General features: G+C 48.0%; 1 pseudogene; it reads left to right on the top strand.

Annotated features, from left to right (window-relative positions):
- The first annotated feature begins 15,654 nt into the window (after positions 1-15,654).
- LOC120849008 lies at positions 15,655-16,993 on the top strand (annotated as a pseudogene).
- Positions 16,994-18,409: the final 1,416 nt, after the last annotated feature.

Genomic DNA, 18,409 nt, shown 5'->3' with positions numbered 1-18,409 from the left:
GTCGTAAGTTTGCGACAGAAATTACTATCGTGTACCTGCCGATCGCACAAAGGTCTATTTTGGTGGTGATGAGATTTACAGCTGTGAGCCTTCCTTCCCAAGTCCGGGATGCTGACCTGCGGATTCAGAACGTAGATGCCACATTTCCTGGCTCAGTTCATGACTCTTTCGTTTGGGGGATGTTGTTCCTCAGGGAGGTCTTTCTCCAAGGTCACTTTGTGCGAGGGGACGAGTGCCTACTTGTTGAGCCTGTACAGACAAGTCCTCAGCATGTTTAGTGTTCCCTGTGTAACGTATTCTGCTCGAGTGATAATATATCAACCCTTCGTCAGTGTGTGCGCCCGTAAGCAGTTAGGCAAGGTACAATGAAAGATCTCATTATGACAACAGCTGCACAACAAAAATACTCTGTAATATCAGTGTCTTGTGGCCACCACCTAAATATTTGCACATTTGTATACGTCAGTCGTCTTAAGTTGCTATAGCATGTCCGTTCTTTACCGCGACTTCTTGCAAATGAAGACATGTAGCCGTCTAAGCTGCATGTAAAACAATCTTATTCGTCATAAAAAACAACAACATTGCAGCTGACAAGATGCAGGACCTGGCAGAGTGTCAACTACTATCTGATTAAAAACGAAGCCATTTGATAGCCTGCCTTTTTCGACCCATGTTGGATTGATGCCATAACTAGCGTTATCAAAAAAGTTTGTTGCGTTATGCCAATTATGCATGCTACACAAAAATGCGCTGTTTGCAAACAAGTTCATGTTTGCCCAGATAAGGTGTGGGTATACTGCGCAAGCACCAACACACAATAAAAAGATAGAATCTTTCCGAAATTCAGTGTGGCCATGAGGGTGGTCAACACTATCATTATCTGCGGAACGGCGTCTGTGCCGTACCAATGGCGGCCTTCTAGTGACTGATAAAGGAAGACGTTAAAGATGCTCATAAGCGAATGATTCGAGGCCTGTGCATTTGGGGGTGGGTAAGATGCGACGTAGGAATGGAATACAAGAGCTATGTAAGCATTCATATCTAACTCAGATCCAGTAAGTCTGTGGGCGGCATACAATTAACTTTAAAGCCCTCTGGTGCATAAAATTTTAACGACGCGCCTGTGTGGGTTGAAGTTATGTTCTGACAGCAGTTCTTTGTGACCATCGAACAGAAAGTGATCGAGAAAAAATGCACAATGCACAATTCCTCGACTGCCGATGACTTGGGAAAGTTGCGGTGCCCGATAAAATACACGTTAATTATCGCCATTGGTATGGCAAAATTTATACTGCTATACGAGCCAACAGACGACATTAAATTTCGGAAAGGTTCCATTAAGGCGTCTATGTATGAACTACCCCGACGGCGGCGTCACCGAAGCGACGAGACGTCAAATCGCACTTTGGTGTATGCCTAGTATCAGCAGTCCAGTCACCTTTGTGTTCAGAAAGGTGTGTCACTTGTAGGAGCTGAAAAATACGGTACAGTGGGAGCAGGGGTGTAGCCAGGCGAGGGCGTATGTTGTTGCGTGCATGACCGAAGAGATACACGTCACCGTTAATCTAGAAGACTCGCGTACACACCTACCCCGAGCGTAAAAGAGGACATGGCGAGACGACCATGCCTAGTGAGTCTCGCGCTAGCCGTTTCCCAAACATTAGAGGCTGGGTTGAATATTCAAAAGGACGGGCATCGTAGATACCATGGTGGTAGATACGGAGCCGAGTGCCATATTGCCGATTCAATCGCTGATTCTCTCGCGATAGCCAGCTGTTACGCCGACGTACGGTAGTTGCTGCTGACACCGTCGACGCCCCCGTCTGCTCTCTCCACGTGTGCTCTTCTTTTTTTTGTTTCTGGAACAACTTCGCCCCATCAAATCTTTACCTCATTCCGTTTTCTTCAGCTTCGTCGTCTCTCATTCGTGACATTTCTGGTTGAGGTGCGGGGTAACGCAGCCAATGTAGCGTACTCCACCGTCGCCTCCGAGCTCAAGTTCAGCCCGCGGCGTAAGAAGACCGCTCGTGGAGACATCCGAGACCCGAGGAAGCCGCAACACCAAAGATCAACCCCTGGAAGTTAAATTACTACCGGAACCCCAGATGAAGAAGTCTACGAGACCAACTAGGGATATCCCGGGGCCTGTAAACTGAGACTCCTGCCGCTGCCGCCCCCATTCTTTACGTGCTCGTCGCACCTCGCATGCCGACGCCGCCCTTCTACAGCCAGATCCATGAGGACGTCGAGGACTGGATTCAATGGGGAGTATTCACTGGACGCCAAATTTGTGGGTGCTGTTTAGAGCGCATGCTCAGAACAAGCTCACATCAATAGGCTGCTAAGACCGGCACTCTTGATGGTGCGGAATGCACGTTGCAAAATAACTCTGGAAGCTCGCCATCAGCACATTCTCAGCATTCGCGCACACACTATGGCCGCCAGTGAATACTCCCTATACTAGCAGCGCGTGACATACCGTAACGGATGGACAGCCGAGCAATACCTGCACAACCTCTACTTTTCGCTTGAGGGTACTGCGAGGCACACTGGTTCGAGAATTACGAGGCTTCGCTCACGTCTTGGGACATCTGCGTGACCGAGTTGAAGCGGACCTTAACGAGTCAACACCGACGGCAGCGGGCAAGGGTCTGCTTCAAACACTGATTCAGGCCCCCAGCCAAAGAGTAGCCAGCTTCGTTGAAGGTGTGCTAAGCCTAAGTGCACACGCTGACCGTGATGCGGTCCGACGAGAATAAGTTGTTGTTTTTCATGAAAGGCGTGAAGTGCGAAATCTTCGGCGGACTTATTCGCAACCCCCCGACGACCGTTAAAAAATTTGTGACCGAGGCAACCAAGGTCGAGCAATGGCTGTCGGCCAGAACCGGTTATTATCAAAGATACGCCGGCGTATCAACTCTTCCCGCCTCATCAACATCTCATTTTCACATCGACGTTGCCGGTATCGAAAACCTGGGCCAGATCATCCGCGATGTCATCTGGTAGGAGCTCCGAAAGTTGCTACCTGCCGCCAGTCCTCCGGCACCCCTCTCCATCACCGAGGCTGTCCGCCAAGATGTTCGTTGTGCGCTCCAAGCAAAGGTTCCCGTCACCGCGGTGGCGCCAGAGGAACCGGCGCTGGGTTACGCCGCCATGACCCGACGACCGTCGCCTGCTACCCGTGAATACCAGGCGCCATTTCGACTGTACAGTTTAACGCCGCAATATCCTCAACGCCGGGAAGAACAAGTAGGGTACTTAAGACCAGAGCAACCCTCGCCGAGAAAAAACGACGTGTGTAGCGAACGGCCGACCGACGCCCAACCACGTATACCGGCGATGCCCCTACCAGCAGCGTGGACTACGTGGGTTCGCACCAAGCGCCCCCTGCCCAAGGAGTGGAGAACGACCACGGGACATCACCGTCACCAGCACCCGCTTCCCCCCGGGAAACCAGTTCGCTGTTCTGACGTCGCCACTTCGTAGGCCTCGCCGAGAAAGCCTGTCTCCCCAACCACGTCGGGAAAACTAAGCGCGACAGCCACATTAGGTGGAGTTACCGAAGACAAGCGTCGAAAAATGCTTCGCGAACACTGGAGGACTCTCACATCAGCGACGATACGCATCGGAGGGACGCTTCTGCGACTGTGTCCGGTGCTTAAAGTCTCCAGTAATCTTCGGAGAGTCTCTACAAACGCTGATTGAAGTGTGTGTTTGGCGGGAGGGGGCGGGGGGTCATATTATACACACGCCAAACCGACTTGAGTAGTGTTCAAGTGTCACTGGCCATTTCTTGTAGAAAACAAGAAGTCTTCACAACGTGATATATCATGAGGGGGCAATCATATCATGTTTTACTATAAGACTCAGTAGCTCAATTCTGCTTTTCTCAACGCCAAAGGTATGACGGGGGGTCTCAGACCCCCCATCAAAATGGTTGGGGGGTCCGAGATCCCCCGAGACCCCCTTCCCTTGAAGCGCTGACTTTGTCGAATAACCTCCACGTTACCATCGACGGCCACGACGCGACGGCACTCATCGACACCGGAGCAGACTATTCCGTTTTGAGTGGGAAGCTGCCTCGTCGCCTTCGGAATATGGTGACGAAGTGAGATGGCCCGAAAATACGGACCACCGGCGGACATCTCATCACAGCAGTGGGAACGTGTACTGCACCCGTGGACATCCACGGGAGACTTGCCCAGTGAAATTCGTCATACTCAAGGACTATTCGAGAGACGTCATCCTTGGCCTGGATTCTTTGTGTTGATTAGGTATTGTGATTGACCTTGGGTCGAACAGATTGACACTTCGAAAGACTGTCCTAACTCCGGAGGGATCCAAAATGACGCTAGCAGCCGTCCGAGTCATTGCGAACCAACCACATGCACCTGCCGCCGCGGTCGAGTGCTTGTTTCCGTCGTGACTTATGCAGTCGCCCTCGTAGAAGATCTTCTGGAGAAAACTTCCAGCTGCTTCTGGGAAGAAGAATAGGAGGCGTAAGGGGCGTAGCAGAGCTACAGGATGGGCGCGCTGTTGTCCTCGTAACTAACTTTGGACAGGAGGCGCAGCACCTCACAGGAGGTGCCGCTGTAGCAGGCCACGTCGAGGAAATCCGGAACGCCGCCGAAAACGCCGCGATCTCCAATTAGCCAACGCTATCTCAGTACAGTGCGCCGCCGCCGTATCTTGACATTAGAGAGTATTAGCTTACCGCCTACCGGGCGACCGGGGGGTTACCGCGACCGTCACTGCAGAACTGCGCATGCGCCAATTATGCCACGCTACTCGGTTTACCGCGTTTACCGTCAATGGCGACTGCCGGGCATCGGCTCCGACGGCCGGCGTAGACTAATCACTTACTGTTTTGGAATGGCGGGGGAGGCGTCTAGAAACAATCGTCGCACCACATAACATGGGAAAGGGCAAGTGAAGCGGCTCTGGTTGGCCTATAAAGGCTTTCGCCTACCCGAGGTCCATAGCAAAAATCCGGGCTTCCATGGCCGCCGGACAGGCCGGTTGAATAGATGGATGGTAACTGCTATGCCCCTTGTTTCGGGCGGCAACCTGAGCCACCTAGCCGACATTAGAGACTGGTGCTGATGGCAATGGAGCTGCGAATGCAAACAAGCAGCGTAGAGGATGATGCTGTTTGCTTGCATTCGTGGGAGAACGGTAACCGAGTGGGCTAACGCACCACAGCTCGGAGCACGTGTAGCGAAAGCTCGCGCTGCAGAACTCAGAGCACTGGGTTCAAATCCCCGTCCCTGCCCGGTTCGATCTGGACGAGCATCGTACCGGCTGCGTTCGTATGACCATGACTGGTGGTGCACGTTAAAGACTCCAGGTTTTCGGTCGTACCGCACTGGCCACACTGCCCATCTACAGCGAAGAAACCGTATCGCCAAATTCAGGCAGACTAACCTCGCGCTGTGTAAATATTCACACAACAACCAATTTCACTTTTTCTTTTGGCTTGCATTCGTTCCAATAAGCTTTCTATTCATTTGCGCGCTCCAATAAATTACCAGTTGCCACAAATCTCTTCAAGTAACCGCAGGTTTTTCGTTTTGTTTTTTTATCACAGGGAACAAACAAATATATGAAAGAAAAGTAGAGGATCCAACATTACATTGCAATTTCTTAGCAAGCTAGCCAAGACTAGACTGCAGCGTCTTAGCGATCATGGCAATGGCGCGTAGTGAGAAGGTAGTATGTGGCCCTGCGCCTGTTTTGAGAATGCGTTTCAGCGCGTCCGATGATATATGTCTTTTGCAAGAGGCCGTCAATGCAGCACCATTTTCCAACCGGGCGAAGTGGTGCGAGGTAGCCGCGAACGTAAGTTCGGCCACCGGCAAAGATTTCACACCGCGCGGCGTGATGGAACGACTAGACCTCCTGCTGACCTATTTCCTTCGGGAGGAAAGGCACAATCTCCGAAAGTAAGTCGATCCTCGAGGTGCTACGTAATAGAGTATTATCACTTGCTAATAAGTGTTGGCGCTCTTGACTCAGGTCCGGCACAGAGGAACAGTACTCTGAGAAAGAGAGACTCCTGCAAGATGTCGCAGAGCTTGCGCGGGAGCTGGGATACAAGCCCAAAACGGTCCTCAGGAAAAGGACCTTGTGCGCTCCAAGGAAAGTCTCGGCGCAACCACGTGCTCCGGCGCGAGACTCCGCTAAGGCGGCGAGAGACGTCGCCGCTCTGGAAGGGTTCAATGCCGCGACCCCAAATGACGCCGCTGAAGGTGGGGAAGTTATCTGACAAGTGGGCACGTGGTCCATGGTTTACTTCTGTCTACTTTATGAAGTACATTCCGCTAATTTATATACTCCTCAAATCAGATTTGAGTAAAACCCTAAATCATTATTGGCATTTCTATCCTTGCGTGTTTTAAACGAGGTATACAGCAGGGGTGATTGCTAGAAGCTAAATGTACAGCTAATAGGCTCAGCTGTCCACAACATTTTTTTTCCTTATCGGTATTGCGGTGTCCAAGCCACCCCCATCTACATAAAGATTACGTCACGATGCGCAGCTGTATCATTGGTTTTGCTAAAGCTACTTTTTTCACTTGAGTTATTACGAGTCTTTTGTTGTCTCCCTACAGAGATGTTAAAGAAATATAATAGACCTGGTAATCACATCGATCTCATTAGTTACTGCGCCATGGGCGATATGTTGTCCCATGTGCATTAATCATGTTTCTAAATCCAGGCGAGAACAGTTCGGGACTTGGTGCGACAGCATCTGCAGCAGACTTGCTGGAGCAGATATACAATGTGGCAGAACACCAGGATGCTGTAGAGGAGCCAGCAAATTTGAGCCAAAGCATGTCCAGCTCTCAATCCTCTCTCGACGAGCAAAGACCCAGCACACCTCATTTAGCCCCACCAAGAGGTTAGTAAGAATCACGCTTTATTGGCTGCGTGAGGAAATCCTCTGTACTAGGTTCAAATCGTTCCAATATAGCGATCTTTGAAGGAACCATAAAGCAATCTTCAAATTTGTTCGGAATGGTTGCACAAAGAAAATCTGACTAATATTTCTGTGCCACGTTCAGAAAAAGTCCTTCATTCAAAACAATTTTTACTGTGAACTTATTGAAATCCTGCTTTCGGGAAAGCACTTTGGGGCTGATGATGAAACGAAACAGTCTTTACATCTCAATCGAGACACGGGACAGCACGCCTTTCGACTTGTAAAACACAAATGATTTTATTCCTGTTAAGTTTCGAGTTGCCGGGCCGCCGGAAGGGAAGAGAGTGACAGCAGGAAAGGGCAGTGTTGTGGGAAGGAGCTGGCCTCCACACACGGTCGAAGTTTTTAGGCCACTGTCTGTGTCGTTGACGTCGCCAACTCAGACGCTAGGAAAGCCGCTTTTCTCACCGACAACACAGGCGAAGGCGACGAAATCTTGTTACGTGCCTCCTTCAATGCTGTACGCTTCGATATTTTCCTGCGCATAACAATGCGCTTTGCTGGCTCGTCATCCAGAAACTGTGCAAATATTCCCATTTCATCAGGCTGCTGCATCTCCTGTGTACTGTCTCGTTTCTTTCTTTATTGCACTTTATTATGTAGAGGCAGGTGTTAACTTCTCCTATTATAATATTCTATGCGAGGGTTATAAGTAAAAAGGTAATTGATATATTGTGTTAAATATTGGAAACAACTCAATTTTTCAATTTCCTCATATCTCCGGCAACATTTATAATGGATTACCGTTGCTACATTCCGTATTAAAATTTTTTCTTGTTTATAATGGCAATGAACCATGTGAGCAATGCCCCTAAGTATCTGTATGCATGGTATCTGGTAGCAGTTGGCCTCTAGCTACTTAGAGAAGCCTTTCAACAGAATGTAGTGTGGTCTTTGTAATTGTTTCTTGTTTTCTGCAGGAATGCAGAGACAAAATGCGGCCACACAAAGCTACTTACGCCTTCGTGGGAAGCGAGAATTGGACATCGAGAACAGGCGGCTCGCACTTGAGGAAAAAAGGCTTGCATTTGAAATGCAGAAACATGAAGACGAAATGCGTGAAAAGGAATGCAAAAGACTAGCCAAGGAAGAGGAGAAAAAAACGGCTGCGGCGCTCCAGGATGGCCAGCTCAAGCTCATTCAAACATTAATAGCAAAGCTGGATAAACAATAAAGCAACTAGAAACCGTACTTATCTTTATCGCAAGGGAGACAAAGTGTCTGGTAATTACATCGACTCAGCCTTTTATTGAAACAATCTATACTACATATCGAAATAGAATGGCCAAAACCAGCAGGGGCGGATCAGGGTTTCTTTCCAAGAGGGGGTCAGGCCAGGGGGCGGAGGGAGAGAGCATGCTTACACACGGCCGAATATATGGCCCTAACTAAGACGTACGTGCTATCTCATTATGCCATTGTCCAATGTAATTGCAGGAGTGAAGATTGTGTTCGACTGCATTCATATACTGCTTTAGTTTCTTTAGGAATGGAGGACTACACCCATTCTCAAATTTGTGTTCGTTGAATGGAAAGCTGTACACTGCGGGACAGGGCCTGCGCTGTATTGCGACTCCCACCAAATAAATATGGTACAGCGATGAACCCCATCGGCCTGGTTCCTTGGATACAACGCTTATATCGTGTTCAAAGTAGGTTTCAGCCCTTCATGCCATGTAGCTGGATGCTTATGAGTAATACTGTGGACAATGCTTGCTATTTAGATATTTGTCTACTACTGCGCGAACGAACGAACAATGCTAAGGTAACCTAGAACTAGCTGCGCACACTCGCATACGGTCGGTTGTTATTGTAACCTCGTGCAAAAAAAAAAATGTGCATGGAAAGCATCAACGAAAATCTGAGCACAAAGAAGACACTTGCCTGCGTCATGTCGTCGCCCATTAAAAGGGCCATCTAATTGGCAGATGATGCCGTTGGCAGACATCAGTGCTTGATATTTCTGCACGTGGTGCCGCTTGTGTCCGGAGAAATGCTCCTGTTGCTCCACCGACGGCCGGCAGATATGTCGGGCAGTGCCGTCGATGAAGCCCCAGCAGTTCTTTAACGGCGCACCTCTCGCATGCACCGCCTGCAAAACATCGCCCGGAAATTAAGGTTGAGAGATGCACAGCGCAAACACCTGCAAAAGGCCGGCGTATTCTCACCTCGCAGAGCTTCTTGAGGCAGGGCACGTCAAGCCACTTGTGGTTCGTCAGGTCTGATAGCAGATGTCCAAACTGGTATTCTGTTTGCGCCATGACAGTGCTTACTACGCTCGAAATGACCGAGCTGTGCCGACCGAACGTTCTTTCTAAATCGCAAAGGCGATTGGGGTACGCCAGCCTTCGCAGGGTCATGCACAGCGCCTCGTACCCCGGAACCCTCACTCGCTGGGCGCTTTTCACCTCGGCTGGAATTTTTAGAGCTGCCACCAGATCTTCTAAATCCATTTTTTCAAATCTAAAGCTCCTTTTGAACGTTTACTCGTCCATGTTCGGAACATCTACAAATCCGTGCTGCCCAATGTTGCGACTGGGGACAGGCTCTGATTGAACAGAATATATCGCTTCAATCTCCGGCCACGTTAGCTCATTTAACAGTAAATTGTCGCCCAACACGCTGTAGCGCGCCATCACACCCGTGGAAGGAGCCGATGATCCGAACCGAGGCTGCCGCAGGTTACCTTCGACAGCACCACGTTGCACCACGGGCAAGGTGAGCACACGAGACGGCGTCGGCTAGCCCTCGACGGATTCGTTTGGCTTGAGGCGCGACCAGTATCCAACAGCTTAGCTGACAAATTAAGTTACTTGGTCGTATACCAAGGAAGTACCACTATAACTACTCGTAATGAGGAAAATATTTTTTAAAAGTGGCTTTTTATGCGGCATTTGTCCAAATAAATGTACCGCTTTAAAAACGAACCACGCCGGTATTCACTATCATCATCATGACTTTTTCCAGCCGTTGGAGAAAGAAGAAACTTCCATAGGCGCGGTCAGGCGCGGTTACGGTATGCTAAAACGTCCTTTACCCGCTACGCTCTCGGTCCGGTACCGGCTCGATGGTCGCGGTCGCGGTAACCCCGGCGGTCGCCCGGTACGCGGTAAGCTAAAACTCTCTATTAACACCTAACTCAGTGCCACGGAACGACAGCTCAAAGACCTCCTCGGCGAATACAGCGACTGTCTTGCGAAAACGTCGAAATTGCGCCAAACAACAGTTGCGAAACTTCGCGTCGTTACCAACGACGATGCGCTCCCTGTGCATCGGCCGCCGCACCGGGTCTACCCATGTGAGAGTGCGCTTCGCCAACTTCGTGCACCCTCAGATTCCGCGTTCCTCGTGTAAATAAAGATTACGATCAAGTCTTATTTGATCTCCAAAGGTCTACTCGTAGTCAAGAGAAAGAAAAAAAACAGCCTTCATAAATCTTGCGAGCACCGGTCCTCGGTTCTGCGAGTATAATCAGTAGTTTCACTTCATTTCTTGATATCGTTGCGGTCGGTTTGGACAAAAACTGTGATATAATACAACCATTCTAGTTCAAATTTGACACGAACACTTGACGCAATTGTTCATATTGAAGTCTACTTAACGTAACTTAGCAGTAGAACGAAAAGGACGCAGCTCGCTTACCACTTTAGGGAAGGTCGCCTTCGGCTCTTCGGTGCCTTCGGTTCGGTGAAGAGCGTGTACGCCGAGCATACACTTAAGTTGGGATTCGTAAAGAGTGGCCACCACTGATATCCACTATAGGGGGAGAGATGGCGCATTGATCACACTGGTGTGAAGCCACCGGAAGTAAGCGGCTTGTCCCGGAAGTGAGCGTTTGACAGGATTTTCAAATCTTCCGAGTGCTAGATCGAACTGCACTCAGGGCGCTGGATTTTTTCTTGTCATCCCAAGAGAGCCTGCTTGTTGCGGAGTAATAGCGCATGCGGACCCAAGACGTCTCCTGGAAAGCCATTCGATGTGAACATTTCGAGATTCTAGTTGATCAGGTGTACGTATGTCCCACGTTCAAATGCATGATTCTAGGGATATTCTCCTGAACGGGAGTATTAAAACCCAACAATAGGACGCAAAAGTCATGGACCAAAATATCGACTGAATGCACTAGGAAGTCCAGCATACGCCCGACTTCCGGGAACAGCATCGAACTTCCTGTGGCTTCACTTGCGCCATGCTCGGAGAGCAGCTATGCGACATCCAGCCCCCTATTCGCAACTCAACGCCCTATAAGTGGCGAGGTGGTAGTTCCAAGGTGGCGGAAGAGACGGGGATAGATTCTCCAGGATTTCCAGTGCGCCTACTCGCTGACGCCGGTCAGCGCGCTAAAAATGATTTATTTGTCTACGAATGCGGAGCGGTTAGGGAGGGATCATACTACAGGTGACAAAGATGTTGATGCTCGTTAGGAAAACGAGCATGCTGATTTTTAAAAGTTGCAGAAACCTCAACATGCAGAGCTTTGTGGTGGGCGAGTGCGTGTTAGGCACCGGCCACGTCACTGTTTGTCGCAGAATATTTTTGAGGGTGATGAAGATATGATGTTTTCGCTTTGCCTGGCCATGCCCTAGAAAGTGAGCCGCGCGCAGTGGAAGTCAAGCTTCGGAAGACCTGCGTTCACAGTATTGATGACTTCGTGTCGAAGACTCACACCTCGCTGCTGACTGTATCGATTTTAGTGTATTGCAACACGTAATCAAAATGCTCTATGGTTATTGATAGAAAGTTTGTTACCGCGGGCTAGCGTGCGGCGTAGTATTACAACCAGAAGCTCGCGCTGCGCCTTTGAAGCACAATTTTCAGCGCGCGCCTGGAGCGCGGCCGTGCTCAACTCAAAAAAGAAAAAAAGGTAGTAGTTATTTTTTATCCGTTTTTAGATATACGACACAACAAAACTTAAGTTCACCGTGCAGCGCACTTACGTTAAATTGACGGCCCCAGCTTTTACCAGAGGCTTGATGAAGGCGCGATATAAGATATAAACAGCTAAAGTACGCATCAAAAAGTACAGAAAAGAAAAAAAAAGACACCGAGGTTTTGCAGTAGGGCCAAGAAAACCCCGATTACTTTTTTTTAGTCATTTATACTTACTTAAGCTTTCTTAATAAGTTGTACAACTCGAATATTAAGCCGCTCGTGAAAGTTGGTAGCGTCGGTTGAACGTCAGTGCGCTGTACGTCCAACCGAAGTTTAGGACTGTCGAATGCTATGCTAAAGCTGCCTATTAACATAATCGGTGTGTTTAAAGGTTTTATTTATTGATCTATCAAAAATAAATATGTTAATATACCGTACATTTTTGTACAGTGTTATTTGCAGTGTTGCGGCCCCTCTCGGCAAAACTGCCAGTTCTAAGCTCTCGTCACGAACGGCCATCTAACACAGACGTGCTTAAAATGCTTCGAGCATTTTTTTATTTGCTTTGTAATTACCTGAAATCAAGTACGGGTATTCTGTATTTTTAAAGTGTTTGGAATAAATGGTTATGTTTCTTGTAACGGCCTTAAAACGCGAATCCATTCGCAATGTGTCTTGCACGACATACCCGATGCGCGACGAGTTTTCTCCTACTTATGGCGAAGAATAGTTTTTTTGTAGACCGCACTATAGAGCTCTACATTATTAGCGGGAGCGTTTGCCGTCACGGTGAGCACAGATTGAGCTTGCGGCCATGCACAAGACCACAAGTCCTCAGCGTATGCGATATACGAAAAGTCCTTAATGAAATTGGACATCCCGGTCCTTCGTGCAACGCTGTTGCAAGACGGAGCACAGAAATTCCTATTTTAACGTGCTCACGTTTTTTCGGTTAAATGGCTTTACTCATCAAGGCCGCCAGTCCCTGCCACCGTTTCCGCGCCGCCGCCGCCACTGAGTCCCCGCTCCATTGGTTCTCCGTTCGTCCGCGAGAGGGCGAGTGGCGGGCTGGAGTTGCTAATAGTTGATATCAGTGGTGGCCACTAAAGCTTCATCGCGGCCCAGCTTTCAGGAGTCACAACTGTTGACGGAGTGGAGCCTACTTATTTTTAGACTTGACATATTCGCACCATTAGAAATAATTCACCGTTAATATCCAAGTTTCCAAAATTATTAGTAGGCTTGAACGCAATAAAACAAATGTTAGATGACTGGGGCCTTGCAGGCGGTAGTAACCTAGTGACGTTTCGTCGAAAATCGTATCGTGGACAGCACCACCCTAAAACGTTTAGTCGACAAACTTTTTTTTTTTTATCTCTTTTTTTTTTCCGCGGCTGCGAAAGGAATGTTGGAAACTCAAGCTAGAAGCGGTTGTAACAGATGACAAAGACGATCCCTAGCGCAGTTGCTCTCCAAGGAGCGGAGCCGTTTAGGTGAGCAACTGCGCTGCCCTCTCGTCTTATCCGTGTCACGTGGAATAAGCAAGAGCGCGCAGGACTTCGCGCGCGGCCTTTTCGTATATTTGCAAGTTCCGATGCCCTTTCATGGAACCGAAAGGTACTGAAAGAAGAAAAGTGGCGGAGACAAATATGCGTAGGCGCAAATCAAAACTTTGATTCAATAGTGGATTCCGAAAAAGGGTGTGGACACTAATTTTTGTTTTTTCATATTGGTTAGTTTTAGAAAGAAATACAGCTTGCAGCATTTTATTGCTACATTACAATCCTAATAGGTCAATTTTAATTAAACATGTACACTACCCTCAATTATGCAAAAGGAAAAGTGATGCAAAGTTTTACTGGCTACTACGACTTGTACGCGAAAGTAACTGTTCAGTCACATTCGTTTCATCGTCATCTATCCTTAAGGGCAGTTTAAAAAGGACAGTGCATAAGAAGGGGGCTTTAAACGTAGTCAAATAAAAATAGATAACAAAAGCACGGAAAGCATTGACACTCGCACTCCCACAAGCACGGTGCCCGCGAGTAAACCTAAAAAAACGCTATACTAAAACGCAAAAAAAAAAGCACGCGAGAATCGGTAATAGATAAATTAAACATTACCCCAAGTTTAGTCTTATTACACAAACTAAACCATAGTTGATATCAAATTCGAAACTTAGTGCATTATATGGCTTCTCTCGAGCAGCCGCCGCATCCAACGCCTTGGAGGCGGTAGTACCACTAGACGAAATCTGTCGGCCGCAGCCGACTGGTCCCCACGCGCGACATTCAATTGTTTTTTATCGATGCCAGCAGACATATACAAGGGACGAGTGTGTGACCCAGCTCTTTGCATAAAAGAGCGGTTTCCAAATCTAATGTTCTTTGGTCACACATTGGTTTATGTTCATGCAAATTTTCAGTACAGACATAACATCTGCAGAACTATTGCGTTATTTAATATCCAGAATCTAAATATGCTAAAGTCGAAAAATTGTATGCGGGCTGGTAAGTACAGTACACTGAATACCCGGTGTTTGGAGGAAAAAAGAACAGTGTTTCATCAACGTAAAAATAAACTACGCATAATCGAATGCTCAGTCTCCTCTAAAGTTTAGTGCTAGCGGCTAAGACGAGATGCCAAATAGCTTAAAAACCGATTTTATGCCATTTTCAACTATAGAATGGCTTTGTGCACCGCGGAGAGGTCTAGTTTTTTATTTTAAATTTGTTTTTTAAACTTCAGTGTTTTGACGTGTGGACTTTTTATGAAATGTTCAGCTGGCTCTTGAGGGCTCCACCAAAAGATGCGACGCGCGGAAAGATACACTTGCTCTGGAAACGACCCTGACACTTCGTCAAAACAGTCGGCGGCTTGCCCGCGAAGGGTTGCATTCGATGACGTACAGGTACCTCGATCACGTATGCTGCCGAAAGCGAAGCCCTCAAGAGCAGCGCCTATTGTTGAATTTGGAATACATTTTAGCGCTCAAAATACAGGGACAAAGAGGCGAGAAACAGACAGCACAGTGCGCTACTAACAACTGATTTTATTACGTGAAACGACACTTTTATACCATCCGAGTTTCTGATTTTGCTCCACCACTAGCCAACCCGGTGCCAGGCCGCGTCATTGAGGAACGCACGCTCCTTGTCCAGTAAATCAATTGAGGCCACGCTGACACATGCTGCACCGCCCTTCCTAATCTCATCTGCCTCGATTATCTCCCTCACAGTTTTTTCCTTGTGCCGTGCCAGAATCTTGCTCTCGGAAAACAACGGCATACATACAATTGTTGAATGTTTTAAGAATCAAATTTGAGAAAGGACAGAGGTCAACAACAAAACTTTCCGGTTTTGACAACGCTTCCCTAAAGGTTCGGGCAAAGACACGAGCGAAACCATACAAATCGGAAGTTCCGACATCGATGCAATCAATGCCCCCCCCCCCCCCCCTCAAAAAAAAAATAAGCAGAAGAAAAAATTTGAGTGGTTCAAGTCGGTAAGGCAAGATGGCTGCGCACTTGTTCGCCCTACTTGGCCCAGTCGGCCTTCTTTCATTCATTCATCCATCCATCCAGCACAAGGCCGCGCGCCGCGCAGGCGCAGAGGCCGCGAGGAGGTGCAGCTGGCGGAGCTGGCACAGCGAGCTGTTGACCAAACATCGCAACGTCTGTCGATGAAATGAGTGGGTGCTCGTCTCCACGAAACGATCTGTCGATGAATCATCGCAGTGTCGACGAAACGATTTGTTCATGAAACGTTGTTCGACGAACTGATTGCCACCGGCGCGGGGCTGGGTGTCGCATATCAACACGGTGGCGGCGCAGTGCAGTCCGAGTGGAGCGGTGGAATAACACTCGCTGTTGCGTCATCGAAGGCGAGCGGGACGGCTTGGGTGGCATCCAACGACCGGGAAGCGACTGGAAACCTGGTCGAAATGGGCAGAAGAAATACAGATGGTGTTCCCCGATGACGACAATTTGCACTCTACGAGATGATGCTCCGGCAGACACAGACCGGGTGAGTCAGTTGCTGATTATTTTTTCGACAAGAACTTCCTCTGGTCGAGTGTGACGTCAAGGAAAGTTCACAATGGCGCAGTCTTATAATTGAGGAACTTCGGAACATGAACCACGCTGTGATCCCGCGGCTTCAAGCAGCGACGCTCGCAACGTCTTGCGAAATTTGCAAAAACTTCCTAATTTTTTTCTTGAAGTCACTCGTTGCAGGAGAAGCAGTCCACAAGAATAGAAAAGAAGAAACTATAAATGACAAGTGTCTCAAAAAGTTTTGCCAGGAGCTGAAAGGTCACAGGGTATGTATAAAAGCATTTTTGTTAGAAAGTGTTAGTGTTATGGAGAGCATATCATTATTCATATAATGTTGCCATTTTGGTGCTTGGGTAGATATATTTTTATCGATGTCATTGATTTTTCAAGTATACTTATCATTTATTAATTCATACCAACTGCAAGCTGTTCAGACCACTAAATTAATTGGAGACTAGATATACTGCTTCAGTAACCGTTGCACTGTGAGGGCAGATGACTTAGGTTATTTTCTTCAGCATTAAAAAAAGTTGGTGGAAAACGGGAATGCAACTTTGCGGGTTTGTCAGAGGTCACTGCTGTTAAGCAGTTGCTTAGGACTTCCAATGTCATACTTTGTTGTACAACCCTGATAATCTATCATTACTGCCTATATTTACTGTTTATAGCTTGGTGCATCTTCTGGGGACCCTGAGGACGTCGCATCACAAGCTCAAGGGCCCTTCCTCGCTGTACCTGCCCTGGCCTCTGCTGGTGAGGCCGAAGCTAGGTCCAAGGAGGCCCGGATAAAGGAGGGCAAGACCAGGGACGGCGAGACCTGGGTCAACGATGTCGAGACTAGGGCCAGCGAGCCTGAGCCTGAGATTGGGGCCGAAGCCAGGGCCGATAAGGTCAAAGCCAGGGTCAACGAGGCTAAAGTCAGGGCCAGTACAATGAGGTGGAAGTAAGGGCCAACGAGGCCGAAGCCAGGGCCACCGAGGCTGAAGGCAGGATGAAGCAGGTTGAGACCAGGACGGACCTGACAGGGGGACGCTGACGATAGGGTGGCCGAGGCCAGAGCACAGGAGGTCGAGGCTGTAACGTAGCGTCCTCTGCATTCGGACGTAAGGTGAAACAGTATAACCTATTTGTCCAGGCCCAACTGCTTGATGTCGCAAATTCAGGACATAACAGATTTTTTACTTAGGATATCAATTGCACCAAAAAAACTGTAGTAATCGATTTCATATACACATTTGCAGGTACATCCTCTGGGTGCCGCCATCTTCCTAGTTGGAGAGCGCCTGAGCAGCACCATAATCCAATTACGATGCCTTAAGACGGCGTTGTAGTCTTGATCATGGCGCGGCCCACAGCGCACCCAAGCACCCCACGGCAAGCAAGATGGCGGCGTCCATAGGGCGTACTTAGAAACATGTATAAAAAAAATATTATTTTTTTTTTACGAACACATTGCTTTCATTTTTTCCGTTAAATGGTTAACAAGCTTCTCCGTATCCCGAAATGAGTACTACTGCTATTACCATTATCTGTGCTTCCAGAAGTTTTTTTTTTTTTTAATTTAAACTGAATGCTGATACAGAAAAAGGCTTTTTCGAAATCAGGGTAGGCAATATCTGTGACGGTGAAACACTAAATTGCGGTGCGAGACCCGACCCAGCTTGGGTTTGGAGGTTTACTGTCTCTATGTTGACACAGAGTGTCAATTTTCATGCCTCAATTTGGTGTTCTGCTTACAGGAATAGTATGTGCATTGGTCTTTAAAGTTGCAGCTCTACATAGGTGAAATAAGGCCACTCATTGTATGATATGGAGTAGCAGCAGCAGTCTGTCTCGATTTGGGAGCTGTTTGCGAGGCGGCAAGTTGACAGTGAGTGCCCGTGTCGAAATCAGTGAAATATGCACAGAAACACTGGATGTGCTCTAGAGGAGCAATTTCGAAAGCAAAAGTGGCAGTCACTGAACTGAGCTGACTAAGGCCAGGGAATGAGATTTGAGAGGTATTGGGGTGCGAAGCACTCTGAAGGGAGAGCATTATTTCTCGTGCAAGTTAAAGGGCCCGGATAATTTCACAAACGGTGTTTTTATGGTGAGTATACACATGTCCAGCACTATGATGCTAGCGTTGTCTGTTGTTAACCAGTAGTTTTCCTACAATTTGATGCCTCCTACTGGCAGGTCTGCCACCCCTTGTTGCGGCTATGGAGACTCGTGGAGTGGCAGGCCCGTGGCTCAAGAGGATGTTGTGGAGAGCATGGTACGTAAGTTTTTTATGGTGAGTATACACGTGTTCAGCATGGGATTTCAGGCTTGAGTTTCACAGCTTCATGCTTTCCCACCATTTATTTTAAACGAGAAATCTAGGAGCAAGTTTCGTGCAGTGTCTGCTTTAATCGTGTGCACTTTCAATTTTCCTTAATGTTAAACCAGGTGTCACTTGTGTGTAACTTCAAAAGTACTATGATGCTAGTGTTGACTGTTGTGAACCAGTAGTTTTCCTA

Source organism: Ixodes scapularis, unplaced genomic scaffold (genome assembly GCF_016920785.2).
Source record: "Ixodes scapularis isolate PalLabHiFi unplaced genomic scaffold, ASM1692078v2 PGA_scaffold11__112_contigs__length_91849675, whole genome shotgun sequence".
Lineage (NCBI taxonomy): Eukaryota > Metazoa > Arthropoda > Arachnida > Ixodida > Ixodidae > Ixodes > Ixodes scapularis.
The sequence above is the reverse complement of the archived record's forward strand: the minus strand, read 5'-3'. Positions and strand labels throughout refer to the sequence as shown.